Source organism: Kogia breviceps, chromosome X (genome assembly GCF_026419965.1).
Source record: "Kogia breviceps isolate mKogBre1 chromosome X, mKogBre1 haplotype 1, whole genome shotgun sequence".
Lineage (NCBI taxonomy): Eukaryota > Metazoa > Chordata > Mammalia > Artiodactyla > Physeteridae > Kogia > Kogia breviceps.
This window is the reverse complement of record NC_081330.1, coordinates 109,765,567-109,783,305: the sequence shown is the minus strand read 5'-3', so window position 1 is coordinate 109,783,305 and position 17,739 is coordinate 109,765,567. Positions and strand designations below refer to the sequence as shown.

At 37.6% G+C, this 17,739-nt stretch overlaps 1 protein-coding gene across 1 annotated transcript in view; it reads left to right on the top strand.

Annotated features, from left to right (window-relative positions):
• Positions 1-17,739, top strand: part of IL1RAPL1 (interleukin 1 receptor accessory protein like 1) — a 1,372,082-nt gene that overhangs the window by 704,957 nt on the left and 649,386 nt on the right. The window lies entirely within an intron of this gene.

Below are 17,739 nucleotides of genomic sequence, written 5' to 3'. Positions count from 1 at the left end.
ATTCTCTCTCTCTCTCTCTCTCTCTGTATATATATATGTATGTATATATGATTTTTCCTGTGGTGAAATTCAAAAGAATAAGTTATAAATTGCTGCATTTGTGTGTGTGGACTTCACAGTTTAAGATACAAACATATCTTTAACTTATATTAATTCATGAACACGTTGCCATTATTATACAGTGATAACTTGATTTTTAATTTTTTTAATTTTTGAATTTTATTTTATTTATTTTTTTTAATACAGCAGGTTCTTATTAGTCATCAATTTTATACACATCAGTGTATACATGTCAATCCCAATCGCCCAATTCATCACACCACCACCAACAACAACCGCCGCTTTCCCCCCTTGGTGTCCATACATTTGTTCTCTACATCTGTGTCTCAATTTCTGCCCTGTAAACCGGTTCATCTGTGCCATTTTTCTAGGTTCCACGTATATGCATTAATATACGATATTTGTTTTTCTCTTTCTGACTTACGTCACTCTGTATGACAGTGTGAAGTCATACAGAGTCATACAGTGTATGATCCATCCACGTCTCAACAAATGACTCAATGTCGTTCCTTTTTATGGCTGAGTAATATTCCATTGTATATATGTACCACATCTTCTTTATCCATTCGTCTGTTGATGGGCATTTAGGTTGCTTCCATGATCTGGCTATTGTAAATAGTGCTGCAGTGAACATTGGGGTGCATGTGTTTTTTGAATTGTAGTTTTCTCTGGGTGTATGCCCAGTAGTGGGATTGATGGATCATATGGTAATTCTATTTTTAGTTTTTTGAGGAACCTCCATAGTGTTTTCCATAGTGGCTGTATCAGTTTACATTCCCACCAACACTGCAAGAGGGTTCCCTTTTCTCCACACCCTCTCCAGCTTTTGTTGTTTGTAGATTTTCTGATGATGCCCATTCTGACTGGTGTGAGGTGATACCTCATTGTAGTTTTGATTTGCATTTCTCTAATACTTAGTGATGTTGAGCAGCTTTTCATGTGTCTCTTGGCCATATGTATGTCTTCTTTGGAGAAATGTCTATTTAAGTCTTCTGCCCATTTTTTGATTGGGCTGTTTGTTTTTTTGATATTGAGCTGCATGAGCTGTTTATATATTTTGGAGATTCATCCTTTGCCCATTTCTTCATTTGCACATATTTTCTCCCATTCTGAGGTTGTCTTTTGTCTTGCTTATGGTTTCCTTTGTTGTGCAAAAGCTTTGAAGTTTCATTAGGTCCCATTTGTTTATTTTTGTTTTTATTTCCATTATTCTAGGAATTGGGTCAAAAAAGATCTTGCTGTGATTTATGTCAAAGAGTGTTCTTCTTATGTTTTCCTCTAAGAGTTTTATAGTGTCTGGCCTTACATTTAGGTCTTTAATCCATTTTGAGTTTATTTTTGTGTATGGTGTCAGTGAGTGTTCTAATTTCATTCTTTTACATATAGCTGTCCAGTTTTCCCAGCACCACTTATTGAAGAGACTGTCTTTTCTCCATTGTATATCCTTGCCTCCTTTGTCATAGATTAGTTGACCATAGGTGCGTGGGTTTATCTCTGGGCTTTCTATCCTGTTCCATTGATGTATATTTCTGTTTTTGTGCCAGTACCATATTGTCTTGATTACTGTAGCTTTGTAGTATAGTGTGAAGTCAGGGAGTCTGATTCCTCCAGCTCCATTTATTTCCCTCAAAACTGCTTTGGCTATTCAGGGTCTTTTGTATCTCCATACAAATTTTACGATTTTTTGTTCTAGTTCTGTAAAAAACCGCCATTGGTAATTTGATAGGGATTTCATGGAATCTGTAGATGGCTTTGGATCGTATAGTCATCTTCACAATGTTAATTCCTCCAATCCAAGAACATGGTGTATCTCTCCATCTGTTGGTATCCTCTTTAATTTGTTTCATCAGTGTCTTATAGTTTTCTGCATACAGGTCTTTTGTCTCCCTAGGTAGGTTTATTCCTAGGTATTTTATTCTTTTTGTTGCACTGGTAAATGGGAGTGTTTCCTTAATTTCCCTTTCAGATTTTACATCATTAGTGTATAGGAGTGCAAGAGATTTCTGTGCAGTAATTTTGTATCCTGCAACTTTACCAAATTCAGTGATTAGCTCTAGTAGTTTTCTGGTGGCATCTTTAGGATTCTCTGTTTATAGTATAATGTCATCTGCAAACAGTGACAGTTTTACTTCTTCTTTTCCAATTTGTATTCCTTTTATTTCTTTTTCTTCTCTGATTGCCATGGCTAGGACTTCCAAAACTATGTTGAATAATAGTGGCGAGAGTGCACATCCTTGTCTCATTCCTGATCTTAGAGGAAATTTATTCAGCTTTTCACCATTGAGAATGATGTTGGCTGTGGGTTGTCGTATATGGCCTTTATTATGTTGAGGTAGGTTCCCTCTATGCCCACTTCTGGAGAGTTTTTATCGTAAATGGGTGTTGAATTTTGTCGAAAGCTTTTTCTACATGTGTTGAGATGATCATATGGTTTTTATTCTTCAGTTTGTTAATATGGTGTATCACATTGATTGATTTGCGTATATTGAAGAATCCTTGCATCCCTGGGATAAATCCCACTTGATCATCGTGTATGATCCTTTTAATGTGTTGCTGGATTCTGTTTGCTAGTATTTTGTTGAGGATTTTTACATCTATATTAATCAGTTATATTGGTCTGTCATTTTCTTTTTTTGTAGTATCTTTGTCTGGTTTTGGTATCAGGGTGATGGTGTCCTCACAGAATGAGTTTGGAGTGTTCCTTCCTCCACAATTTTTTGGAAGAGTTTGAGAAGGATGGGTGTTAGCTCCTCTCTAAATGTATGGTAGAATTCACCTGCGAAGCCATCTGGTCCTGGACTTTTATGTGTTGGAAGATTTTTAATCACAGTTTCAGTTTCATTACTTGTGATTGGTCTGTTCATATTTTCTATTTCTTCCTAGTTCAGTCTTGGAAGGTTATACCTTTCTAAGAATTTGTCCATTTCTTCCAGGTTGTCCATTTTATTGGCATAGAGTTGCTTGTTGTAGTCTCTTAGGATGCTTTGTATTTCTGCGGTGTCTGTTGTAACTTCTTCTTTTTCAGTTCTAATTTTATTGATTTGAGTCCTCTCACTCTTTTTCTTGATGAGTCTGGCTAATGGTTTATCAATTTTGTTTATCTTCTCAAAGAACCAGCTTTTAGTTTTATTGAACTTTGCTATTGTTTTCTTTGTTTCTCTTTCATTTATTTCTGCTCTGATCTTTATGATTTCTTTCCTTCTGCTAACTTTGGGTTTCGTTTGTTCTTTTTTCTCTAGTTCCTTTAGGTGTAAGGTTAGATTGTTTATTTGAGATGTTTCTTGTTTCTTGAGGTAGGCTTGTATAGCTATAAACTTCTCTCTTAGAACTGCTTTTGCTGATTCCCATAGGTTTTGGATCATCATGTTTTCATTGTCATTTGTCTCTAGGTATTTTTTGATTTCCTCTTTGATTTCATCAGTGATCTCCTGGTTATTTAGTAACGTATTGTTTAGCCTCCATGTGTTTGTGTTTTTTACGTTTTTTTCCCTGTAATTCATTTCCAATCTCATAGCGTTGTGGTCAGAAAAGATGCTTGTTATGATTTCAATTTTCTTAAATTTACTGAGCCTTGGTTTGTGACCCAAGATGTGATCTGTCCTGGAGAATGTTCCATGCGCACTTGAGTAGTAAGTGTAATCTGATGTTTTTGGATGGAATGTCCTATAAATATCAGTTAAATCTGTTTGGTCTGTTGTGTCATGTAAAGCTTGTGTTTCCTTATTTATTTTCATTTTGGATGATCTGTCCATTGGTGTAAGTGAGGTGTTAAAGTCCCCCACTTTTATTGTGTTACTGTCGATTTCCTCTTTTAGAGCTATTAGCAGTTGCCTTATGTATTGAGGTGCTCCTCTGTTGTGTGCATATATATTTATAATTGTTATATCTTCTTCTTGGATTAATCCCTTGATCATTATTTAGTGTCCTTCCTTGTCTCTTGTAACAGTCTTTATTTTAAAGTCTATTTTATCTGATATGAGTATTGCTAATCCAGCTTTCTTTTGATTTCCATTTGCATGGAATATCTTTTTCCATCCCCTCACTTTCAGTCTGTATGTGTCCCTAGATCTGAAGTGGGTCTCTTGTACACAGCGTATATACGGGTCTTATTTTTGTATCCATTCAGCCAGTCTGTGTCTTTTGGTGGGAGCAGTTAATCCATTTACATTTAAGGTAATTATCTATATGTATGTTCCTATTACCATTTTCTTAATTGTTTTGGGTTTATTATTGTAGGTCTTTTCCTTCTCCTGTGTTTCCTGCCTAGAGAAGTTCCTTTAGCATTTGTTGTAGCTGGTTTGGTGGTGCTGAATTCTCTTGGCTTTTGCTTGTATGTAAAGCTTTTGATTTCTCCATCAAATCTGAATGAGATCTTTGCTGGCTAGAGTAATCTTGGTTGTAGGTTCTTCCCTTTCATCACTTTAAGTATATCATGCCACTCCCTTCTGGCTTGTAGAGTTTCTGCTGAGAAATCAGCCATTAACCTTATGGGAGTTCCCTTGTATGTTATTTGTCTTTTTTCCCTTGCTGTTTTTAATAATTTTTCTTTGTCTTTAATTTTTGCCAATTTGATTACTATGTGTCTCAGCGTGTTTCGCCTTGGGTTCATCCTGTATGGGACTCTCTGTGCTTCGTTGGTTTGGGTTGTTGTTTCCTTTCCCATGTTAGGGAAGTTTTCAACTATAATCTCTTCACATATTTTCTTTGGTCCTTTCTCTCTCTCTTCTCCTTCTGGGACCTCTATAATGCGAATGTTGTTGCATTTAATGTCCCAGAGGTCTCTTAGGCTGTCGTCATTTCTTTTCATTCTTTTTTCTTTATTCTGTTCTGCAGCAGTGAATTCCACCATTCTGTCTTCCAGGTCACTTATCTGTTCTTCTGCCTCAGTTATTCTGCTATTGATTCCTTCTACTGTAGTTTTCATTTCAGTTTTTGTATTGGTCATCTCTGTTTGTTTGTTCTTTAATTCTTCTAGGTCTTTGTTAATCTTTCTTGCACCTTCTCAGTCTTTGCCTCCATTCTTTTTCCGAGGTCCTGGATTATCTTCACTATCATTATTCTGAATTCTTTTTCTGGAAGGTTGCCTATCTCTGCTTCATTTAGTTGTTTTTCTGGGGTTTTATCTTGTTCCTTCATCTGGTACATAACCCTCTGCCTTTTCATCTTGTCTCTCTTTCTGTGAATGAATGTCTAAAAATTATTATTATTATTATTATTTTTGTGTGTGTGTGGTACCCGAGCCTCTCACTGTTGTGGCCTCTCCCGTTGTGGAGCACCGGCTCCAGACGCGCAGGCTCAGCGGCCATGGTTAATGGGCACAGCCGCTCCATGACATGTGGGATCTTCCTGGACCAGGGCACAAACCCGTGTCCCCTGCATTGTCAGGTGGATTCTCAACCACTGTGCCACCAGGGAAGCCCTAAAAATTATTTTTGATAACGATTTTAATTTACCTTTCTTGAAATAAAATTGATTTTTAAAAATATTTATTTATTTATTTTTCGCTGCATTGGGTCTTTGTTGCTGCATGAGGGCTTTCTCTAGTTGCGGCGAGCAGGGGCTACTCTTTGTTGCAGTGCACGGGCTTCTCATTGCGGTGACTTCTCTTGTTGTGGAGCACGGGCTCTAGGTGCACGCGCTTCGGTAGTTATGGTGTGAGGACTCAGTAGTTGTGGCTTGTGGGCTCTAGAGCTCAGGCTCAGTAGTTGTGGTGCACGAGCTTAGTGGCTCCATAGCGTCTTTCCAAACCAGGGATCGAACCCGTGTCCCCTGCATTGGCAGGTGGATTCTTAACCACTGCGCCACCAGGGAAGTCCTAGAATTGATTTCATTTTTAACATTCGACTTTTTGTTAGATTTTAGTTTTATCCATTATATGAAAATTCTCAGAAAAAGGGAAATGTGGGATCCTTTAAAAAATTTTTTATTCTTGTGTCAATGGGTAACTTTAAAGATTTAAAATTGTTTATCAGTGTGTACTAATGAAACATGATAGATATCAAAGTGTTTTCATTAGCAATAACGGTTAATTGTATTAGAAGAGTTCGCCACTTATGACCTGTCTGGTTGAGGTGGCACACATAAGGTAAGATAATACACAAATAATCAGGCTCTCCTCCCATCAGTAACTGCCGTAATAAAAACTCAATACATTTAGGGCTTACGAAATTTAATAAATGGATGACAGTTTTGAAAGTCACCAAAGAGGAGCACAGATAGATATGTAAATTCAGAGTCATCACTGTATACCTGGAAGTTAAAGGGAAAATGTACAAAGATACATACAGTGGAGAAAACTTCATCAGGACCACCACTGATTGTGGATTTATAAGAAGGTATGGAAAGAATAGAATGGGCACTGAATGTGGGAGAGTGCAGTGATACAGAAATAAGTACATATAGCTAGGAAGGTGTGAAATGGATACACTCATGCACTGAATACAGGAATATAAATAGACACAAACTCTACAGGAGCAATCTGGCAAAACATATGATATTGTTTGACCCAGTAATCTTGATTTAGATATTCAGTATGAAGGCAAAATCAGAAATTCAAACAAAATATATAGAAAATGATATTGATCACAGTGCTGTATATTAAAATGAAAATTAAAACAAATTAAGTATCTAATAATATACATTTATGGAATGAATATATATGCAGCCATTAACAATAACCTTTACAAATAATATTTAAAGAACAATTCATATTATATTAATGGATAAGGCAGAAAATGAAATCCTGCTTCTTGTAGTACAGTTCCAATTATGAAAATATTTTGATGAGACTCTAGGTGTAAAGTTCAAAACCCTTTCAAATTATTTCAAAAAGCGTTTTATTATAAAGATGTGTAGGATTTAGGTTCAGAACTAAAAAGAAGTCAAGAATTAAGTTCTAGGGACTTTGTTTGGTCTCTGGTCCTTTCCTTAATGGGTCTCTTTGTCTCTGCTTTTTCTAAGCTTCTTTTTGTGCATTGTCACGACTCTTACCTTCTAGGACTAGCTTTCTCTATTTATTCATAGTTGCTTTTCTGTTTTAACTTCGAATTACATGTGATCATCACAGCTTCTCTGGTCTAAATCTGTCTTAAGCCCTTTGTTTCTCTTCAGAGAGGAGGAATTTGATTGGACCGGTTCGTTTTTTTCTGAAGAAACCAAGACATGGGTTGTTTGCCTGCCTAGGAATTGACAGCCCTTGATTAAAATGTCATCTTCGCACTAACTGCTCATGGCTGGTCTGGGCATGAGGATAGATAAATAAACAAATTGCCCTTCCTCTTCAACCGCTTCCTCCATCACTGCCTGTCCTGGGACTACAAACTCTGTAGTGTAGCCAAACCAAACTTCTTTTCAAATAACCCCACTATTTTCACTACTCATATTGTTAGCCTGCCTTTTTTCACTTCTTAGAGTTGACATCATTGAATTTATAATGAATCTCAAAGCCCCGTCTATTACATGCCCCCGTGAAGTCCTTTTCTGACTCCCCTAGAAAAAGCTAACACTCTCATAGTGCTCTTTTCACGATTGTGTTAAAGAACTTACAGCATTGTACTTCCATTATGAGAGTGATGTACATGACTTAATGACTAAAAGGACATGCTTTTGCATCATTCTGTTGTGCAGTTTATGAAAGGAAACTATGAGACAGTAAGCTTATTAAAATTATAACACTGAACTTACGGGGGAAAGCAACACACACATACTGCACACACACACAACTCAGCCAAACTTGGTGTTCTAACATCCTCGCATGTGAAAACTGTCAAAGTATTATTTCTAAGTTGTGTTGTTTTTCTCGTGCATGAGTCCTTGTTCTAATGGTAGAAGATGTGTTTTTGAGGAAACGGTGTCATCTTTTAAACACTGGAATAAAAAGTTTCCATTTTCTGCATGAGTCAGTTTTTTCAGTGACTGTTTCAAGCAAATGAACTAACACTGCATTAACTCCATGCTTTGTTTCAGTGGTTTCCTTGGGCGGACTGGTTTCACTGAATGCCATGTGTAAATTGGTCAGATAGAACAAGAATTTAGATTTCAACAATCTTATTGGGAACTTTGAAACTTTTATGATCTCACAGGATCCAGAAACTGAATTGAAGCTTTGTTACTAAGCCAGGTTGTAGCAATGGACGCAGGAGTCAGTAGCTCAATTTTCTACTTCTTTGCATCAAATTTACTCTTGAAAATGATGCATGCAATATTGAAGAATGGCAGGGAGGAGCCTCTGTGAAGTGTTAAATATTTGGTTCACTGGGTCCTATCAGCAGGTAGGGCCTGCAGGGAGCCTGTTTATCCAGCAGAACGATCTCATTATGAGGACAGTGATGTAATATAGTTTACTTCATACCCCGAAGCCGTTCAAGGAAACAACTGAGTGAGTGATATTCATCCCAGGCCCTGTACTGTACTATTATGACTTGCAATAACTGGCCGCATATTAAAGTAGAGCTCAGGGACTTTGGCTCCTCCACTGAATGAAGTTCTGAAATTTCAGAGCTGTTGAATTATTCAGTATTTTCCAATTTATAGAATAAAAGAGTAATGTGATTGACTATTTCATGGTACAGTAATGGAAATAAAGAAGGAGAATGCACAGGCTCGATACATTTCACAGTACATATTTATTTCTCATAATTGCACGGTACCCAAGTGGGTCTTTGTATAGGCCAGTGTGACCTTTGCTGTCAAATACAAAGGCAAGAACTTGCCTTTGAAAACTAGGGAACAATAAAATAAAAAATATTTTTAAAAACACATTAATGAATGATCACTACAAGGGACCCAAAACAGTGCCTTATTTAGCTTTGAAAATATCCATGAATACTAGATTGAAAAAATAAAGTAAGGTTTGAGACAAATGTCCCATCTTGCCCATGACAATACAGTGGGAACAATATAAACTACAAGTTTAGAACAAAGGAAGGGAACCCTGCTTAATGTGATATGCAGTAAGATTACCAAATGCTTTATTCCAGCCCCAGCAGTGCCTGAGATAACAGTTTCTACATAAATATTTGTTGCAATAAAGAATGAATCAGTGAACGCCTCCCTCCACAGGTGGCTCACACTAAATAAGGTTGAACCATTCCTTCCCCCCAAAATTCAGATATTTTCTCTTTGAAACATATTAAAGGAAAGGCTCAATGGTGTGACTGCTCAGGGTCTAGGTTTTTAACCTTTGAGAGGTACATGAAGGAACCTGGCTACGGCTTTTTGGTACCGCAGCCGAAGAAGGGATATTGAGCTGGATGAACCATGAAAAGTTATATGCTACATGTTCCTCTTTAAAAGTCTTTACTAGTTAACCAAATAAAAAGCAAACTGCCATTCCTTGAGAATTTAAACTTTTATGTAAATAATAATAACTAACTGTGATAAACAGTATCATGAAGTAGCACCTGCTAGGCCAGAAGATTCCTCTAGTTTTGAGTTTAATCAGTATTAATAAAGAGACTATGAAGATAATCTCATTTAAGCCAGCACTTGGATCTTTTAATTGCTAAGTAACACCGAAACTATTTACATTTGCTTTGAATTTAGTGGATGTCCATATTAACAACTGTCCAGTACAGTTTTTCACATAAGTGCATCATCTCAAATTTATCAGCCCATACCCAGAGGCTGCATTTTCAAAGACAGGGGAAAACAAAGCCAAAAATGACAAAATCTGAATCACTGTAATTTTCTACTGTCTAAACATGGATTTCTACTTGCTTTGATTATTTAAAGAATACCTGAAAGCATGTCAACAAAACCTCTGGAAAGCAGAGTTTAAGGTTCAAGGAAACCTTCTATACTTGATTTTTTTTCGTTCCTGGCTCTTTAAGTACACATGAAAACATACAAAAAATTCCCCATGATTTTTTTCTGAATTTATTACCACTTTTTTTCTTGCTGCAGTCTGATAGTGTTTATGAAAATATTATGTAAATGAAGGAGTTCTACCCAAATAAAATGGAACTGTTGTTTTTACACACATGACAAAGATGAGAAACAAAGGTCACTCAGGAGGTACATAGATACTTGCTTATTATACCCTGAACAAAATACAGTATGTCAATAGATTCCCGTCGTAATAGATATATGATTGCACGTGTAAATGCAGATGAATGCCCAAATAGTTGTGTGTAAAGCTAATATGTATATAGCATATTATATATTTTCATGAGACTTCTACAGTGATAAAAATAGACTCAGCATCAGTAAAAAAAAAATGGCTCTAACCTTTTTTAAAATTCTCACTTAGAAATTCACTTGAAGGCGCAATACACAAACTGTGTGTGTTTAATTTTCAACCACAATCTCTGCCAGAAGTTAATCAAATAGACAATTAATCTCTGTGATATTGTTCATATGAAAACAAATGCATATTAAAATACACAGCAGACTCCATTCCCATTTCCCTTGAATCTTTCTCTAACTCTAGGGGACTCTAATGCCCAGCAGAACTCACAATATTAAAAAGATAAATAGCAGTGCTTTCGTTGCACAGACTAGACAATGCAAGCAATACGTTCTGCTGCATAAACACCTGTGATAAATGCAGAAAACATGCTATAAGATAACAAATGGGTCATCTGCTACCTCGACCTGCTTCTGCTCCTTATTTCCTTTAATGATGTCACAATCCTCTCAGGAATCCTGGGTTGAAACCTCAGCGTCATCCTTGACTACTCCTTTCCTCCATCGGTCCTGTCTGATCAGTCTCCCCATCCTATAGATTCTACCTCTACAATCTCCTCCACTTCTTACTTCATCTCTACTATTTTAAGAGCTTTCTAAGTGATCTCCCTGTTTCTGGCTGTCTCCTTCCAATCCAGCCTTGATATTGCCACTAGAGTGATCTTCCTAAAATGTAGATCAAATACCACTTCTTTCACAAACTTTTTCCACTTGCTCCATTGACTAGAGCAGTGGTTCTCAAAAGAGTCATCCTGGGGCTTTTTAGAAATCCAAATTCTTAGGTGCCAACGAACACCTTCTGAATCGGAAGCTCTGATGGTGAAGCCAAATAGTCTGTCTTGACAACTTCTCCAGATGACGCTGATGCACACGAAAATTGTAAACTACTGGGCTAAGTTCAATTTTCTTGGCCTGGTATCTTGTCCATCCCACTTTTCTAATCTCATTTTTACCTGGTTATGCTTTTCTCCTCACCCCATCCCACTGTTTTAGAACATTACCCTTTACTGTACTATCTAACTGGGATATCCTGTGGACTTGGAATTTTCTCTTCACAATTATCAAGTTTTGAATTGAGATACGGTTAAAATTCCATCTCTTTCTTATATTCTTTTTGCTCTTTCCAGTTATATATTTCTCCTCCATTAGTTTGCTTGAAAAATAGGAAATAGTTCTGGGTTGAGATAGAACAAAACTTCTTGCTCTGTGTTTCCTCAGCAATGCTGTCTTTATTCATGGAATCTCTCCATTCTGCCTTGTGTTATATGTAGTTTTGTGTCTTCATTTCTGCAAACAATAGCCCACTTGGAACTGCTCTAAAATTTAAAGACGTTTATTACTTGTAAGCTTAAAAAATAGAATTTTATTCTACTATATGCTCTAAAACAAAATGAAAGTAAATATGCATTTTAAACCTTGTTACTCTCTTAAGGATCAGTTTGTAGGGTGGGTGTGCTGACATCCAACAGGTCTTTCCGGTGAGGTGCCTCTAAAATGGGAAACAGATTAAATTTGATCTCTGTTTGGCTTGTTGCTCATCATGTTGATATTTAATCCAGTGTCCAACAAGTGTTCCAAAAGGTATAAAATGCCTGAAGCTGGCAACACTTTTTGACCTATCTGTATGCACATACCCTTATCTGTTTCATGGCCCAACTAGAGAGTTTTGTAGAGATACAAAAGTGAAATTAAACAAATCTTTCATTGAAAATGTATACAGAAGAGAATGGATCCAATTATAATAGTGAATAAAATAGCTTGAAATAGAGCAAACTGTGTGATGAATTCAGTCAGAGGTTCAGGGTTGATACATAATGGCTGTGACAACATTGCCATTTAGTTATCAGGTAAGTGATGTTTCTTTTTTTTATTAAAATAAATATGGTATTTGGATACTATTGTGGATTGTACTTTTAAAATTTTTATTTTATTTATTTTTTTATACAGCAGGTTCTTATTAGCTATCTATTTTATACATATTAGTGTATATATGTCAATTCCAATCTCCCAATTCATCCCACCACCACCACCAGCCCCCCGCTTTCCCCACTTGGTGTCCATACGTTTGTTCTCTACATCTGTGTCTCAATTTCTGCCCTGCAAACCGGTTCATCTGTACCATTTTTCTAGGTTCCACATACATGCGTTAATATACGATATTTGTTTTTCTCTTTCTGACTTATTTCACCCTGTAGGACAGTCTCTAGATCCATCCACGTCTCTACAAATGACCCAATTTCACTCCTTTTTATGGCTGAGTAATATTCCACTGTATATATGTACCACATCTTCTTTATACATTCCTCTGTTGATGGACATTTAGGTTGCTTCCATGACCTGGCTATTGTAAATAGTGCTGCAATGAACATTGCAGTACTTGACTCTTTTTCAGTTATGGTTTTCTCAGGGTATATGCCCAGTAGTGGGATTTCTGGGTCATATGGTAATTCTGCTTTTAGCTTTTTAAGGAACTTCCATACTGTTCACCATAGTGGCTGTATCAATTTACATTCCCACCAACACTGCAAGAGGGTTCCCTTTTCTCCACACCGTCTCCAGCATTTGTTGATTGTAGATTTTCTGATGATGCCCATTCTAACTGGTGTGAGGTGATACCTCATTGTAGTTTTGATTTGCATTTCTCTAATAATTAGTGATATTGAGCAGCTTTTCATGTGTCTCTTGGCCATCTGTATGTCTTCTTTGGAGAAATGTCTATTTAAGTCTTCTGCCCATTTTTTGATTGGGCTGTTTGTTTTTTTGATATTGAGCTGCATGAGCTGTTTATATATTTTGGAGATTCATCCTTTGCCCATTTCTTCATTTGCACATATTTTCTCCCATTCTGAGGTTGTCTTTTGTCTTGCTTATGGTTTCCTTTGTTGTGCAAAAGCTTTGAAGTTTCATTAGGTCCCATTTGTTTATTTTCGTTTTTATTTCCATTATTCTAGGAGTTGGGTCAAAAAAGATCTTGCTGTGATTTATGTCAAAGAGTGTTCTTCTTATGTTTTCCTCTAAGAGTTTTATAGTGTCTGGCCTTACATTTAGGTCTTTAATCCATTTTGAGTTTATTTTTGTGTATGGTGTCAGTGAGTGTTCTAATTTCATTCTTTTACATGTAGCTGTCCAGTTTTCCCAGCACCACTTATTGAAGAGACTGTCTTTTCTCCATTTTATATCCTTGCCTCCTTTGTCATAGATTAGTTGACCATAGGTGCGTGGGTTTATCTCTGGGCTTTCTATCCTGTTCCATTGATGTATACTTCTGTTTTTGTGCCAGTACCATATTGTCTTGATTACTGTAGCTTTGTAGTATAGTGTGAAGTCAGGGAGTCTGATTCCTCCAGCTCCGTTTTTTTCCCTCAAGACTGCTTTGGCTATTCAGGGTCTTTTGTGTCTCCATAAAACTTTTAAGATTTTTTTGTTCTAGTTCTGTAAAAAAAATGCCATTGGTAATTTGATAGGGATTGCATTGAATCTGTAGATTGCTTTGGGTAGTATAGACATTTTCACAGTATTGATTCTTCCAGTCCAAGAACATGGTATATCTCTCCATCTTTCTTCAGTGTCTTATAGTTTTCTGAGTACAGATCTTTCACCTCCTTAGGTAGGTTTATTCCTAGGTATCATATTCTTTTTGTTGTAATGGTGAATGGGGTTGTTTCCTTAATTTCTCTTTCTGATTTTTCATTGTTAGCGTATAGGAATGCAAGAGATTTCTGTGCATTAATTTTGTGTCCTCCAACGTTACCAAATTCATTGATTAGCTCTAGTAGTTTTGTGGTAGCACCTTTTTAGGATTCTCCATGTATAGTATCATGTCATCTGCAAACAGTGACAGTTTTACTTCTTCTTTTCCAATTTGTATTCCTTTTATTTCTTTGTCTTCTCTGATTGCCATGGTTAGGACTTCCATGAGTGATGTTTCTGATGACGCTGTATTTTTGTAATTTAAGACACCAAAGTTTGCAAACTATACCTGGTGCTCAGTTTAAGAAATAGTGCGTAAGAGTTAATACAGTCTTAGCACATGAAGTAAAAAGTGCACTTATTTAGGTGGCTATTGTGAAAGGAGGTTATGAGACAGTTTTTGAAAATCTCTTTAAAATTTTGTATAAAGCCTTTTTTTTTTTTTTTTTTTTCGGTATGCGGGCCTCTCACTGTTGTGGCCTCTCCCGTTGCGGAGCACAGGCTCCGGACGCACAGGCTCAGCGGCCATGGCTCACGGGCTTAGTTGCTCCGCGGCATGTGGGATCTTCCCGGACCAGGGCACGAACCCGTGTCTCCTGCATTGGCAGGCGGATTCTCAACCACTGCGCCACCAGGGAAGCCCAGTATAAAGCCTTTTAAAATGTATTATTTGATCCAGGAATTTTACTTCTGGAATTATTTCCTGAGGAAATTGAACTTTATTTTGAGGGGATGGTTGTGGAACATTGCATATAAAGTTATTTTATCACAGAATTATTTAGAACAGTCAAATCTAGGGGAAAAACTTAAGGTAGGCTAACAGCAGAAGGGCTAAGTAAATTATATGTAACGCTATTATGGACTGTTATGTAGTTATATAAAATGTTCAGTAAAACGTCATGATGTAACTTTTTATAGAATTATGATCTCAACTGAGAAAAGAAAGTAAACAAAAGGATAGGTTATGAAACGATGAAACTATTACTGCTCTTGTTTCCTTTTTATTTTATTTTTGGCTGTGTTGGGTCTTTGTTGCTGCACATGGGCCTTCTCTAGTGCGGTGAGCGGGGGCTACTCTTCGTTGCAGTGCGTGGGCTTCTCATTGTGGTGGCTTCTCTTGTCATGGGGCAGGGGCTCTAGGCGCACGGGCTGCAGTAGTTGCCGCACACAGGCTCAGTAGTTGTTGCTTTTGAGCTCTAGAGCGCTGGCTCAGTAGTTGTGGCGCACCGGCTTAGTTGCTCCACAGTATGTGGGATCTTCCCAGACCAGGGATCGAACCCGTGTCCCCTGCATTGGTGGGCGGATTCTTAACCACTGCGCCACCAGGGAAGTCCCCCCCTTTTTTTAATCATAAGAATACAAACACTTTTAAGAATAAATCCTTACCAGGTGTGTGTTACGTAATGCATGGGGTTTTGTGTATTAGTATCTAGGATACCTGCTAGAATGTGGAGGCTAAGGTACGATGGAAGGGTAACTATACTACCAGGATCCTATTTGCCTTGGCGTCACCTGTCTCCTGATAAAGAGGGAACCATCTTAGAAGAAATTTGATAACACCTGAGCAAGGCCTGCACCCACCTGGAGATGACCTACATTGAGAGCATGGCAGAAGATAACTTCCAGGCTTTTCAGATAAAGGGTATTCTAGAAACTGGATTCCTGATAATTGGCAGAGTCTCTTGAGTTAACCTCAGTTCTTACCACCCATGCAGATCTCTCCAAAATATTTGAAAGAGCTCTTCCAAAATTGTCACATTGTATATATCTTTAAAGGCAAGAATCTGGTAAAATGCCACATCAGATAAACATAATCCAGAAAGTAGAGATGAAGACAAAGTGTTGTGTGAACCAACATATACTATAAACGTTAACTTATGTCATATTTTGCTGTAATCATTGCTGCTGATAATTTTGGGGCACCTCTGCTTCCTCCTTGGAAGGATTCCAGCATCGCCAGTTTTCATTATGAAGTTCATATGTGGAAAGAGTAGCAGCTAGTGCAGACAAAGAGCAGAATTCACCTCATTGAAATCTAGCCTCAGCCTTCTTGTTCCATGTCTATGATAGCTGATGTGCATGGCCTACACTCCCTAGCCACGGTCATGTCTCAAGTTTGGCTTTTCCAAGCACACTAGGGGTAGAGACAAATGATGCCAGTATGCCAGATATTTATTTTTAATCATTGCAAGTTTTAAACAAATATGAATATATTTATATGCACACATTCAGGTCTATCTGTGAGTCATTTTAAAATTTCATTACATGTACACACTGCTGTATTTAAAATGGATAACCAGCAGGACCTACTGTATAGCACAGGGAACTCTGCTCAATGTTATGTGGCAGCCTGGATGTGAGGGGAGTTTGGGGGAGAATGGCTACATGTATATGTACGGCTGAGTCCCTTTGCTGTGCACCTGAAACTATCACAACATTGTTAATCGGCTATACTCCAATATAAAACAAAAAGTTAAAAAAATTCATTACATTTTCATTGTCTAAAAGATTTTAAATGAAGAAATTAGAAAAACTTTTCACAGAGCCCACCCCTTGACACGAATGGTTGATTTTCTTGTTGAATGCAAAAGATATTTCAGTCTGTGACAAAAGATATGACTTGCAGAGTAAACTAACATCATTCCTCTTCCTTGATGCTTGTAGTCAGTCGTTCACCTACTCCTGCCAATTTTACCTCCTAACTCTTCCCTGTTTCTCCTTCTCTACTACCACTGCCCAACTTCAGACCTTCAGTAACATCACTTTCCTGCCTAAAGCCGCCTACCTTGTATGTCTACCTAAAATTTCAGTCAGCATAGCATGTCTGAAAATATTAGACTGTCTCCATCATCTCCCTGACTGAAAGTCTGTGATATTTCCCCATCACGTTCACAATGAAGCCAGACATTTTTTACATCTTATAAAAATACCTCCACAGTCTGTCTTTGCCCACCTCTTTCCCTCCATCTCTTGCTATTTCCTGCTCTAAACTTGTTTCTACACCACAAAGCCATTTGTAGTTCCTGCAAAACTCTGCTATCTCTTATTTCTGTGCCTTTGCTTTTGTGTTCACCTCCAAATTAAATATCTGTCTGCCAATTCTTTGAATGGCTAACTTCTGACAGACACCTCAAATGTTTTCTCTTCATGGAACATATTCTTGACTAGCCCTATGCATTTCTTTATCATTACATTTCCATTGTGCTTTCAGTTTCTGTCTGTCTCTTGGATTACAGTGTGAGCTCCTTGAAAACAAGGGCTATGTCTTGTATGTTTTCATGTCTCTAGCTCCTAGGACAGAAACTAGAATGAAGGTAGTTCTTGCTACATGAATATATAAATCTGTGTTAGATCAGATTTCGTACAACTGAGCCTAAGACAGGATTTTTGATGCACACCATTGATAGAGGGAGTGCTCTTCAGGGAAAACTTAAAAGGAAGGGAGGGAGGGAGGAAGGCAGGGCAGGAAAGGGGAGAGAGCTGAGTGAGGAGATCGCAGTTAACCTCTAAGCTCGGCCTCGTCCACACACAGAGGAGCTCTGGAACACAAACTGCACTGTACAGTTGTCTCTACTTGAGGGAAAGGAACAGTCTTTTTTTTTTTTTACACTCACATCAGTCAGTTATTGGCAGTAGGCGGACCCAAGGGCATGTAAACTTCCCACCAGGATGGTTCTTGTCAATCAAGGGTTATTTTCAAGAGAAGGAGACAATTGTGAACTGTTAGCAGGCAATACTCAAAGTTGCTGAAGAATGGATAGATCTGTTTAGTAAAGAGGATGGGGGGACCTCTGTTACACTATC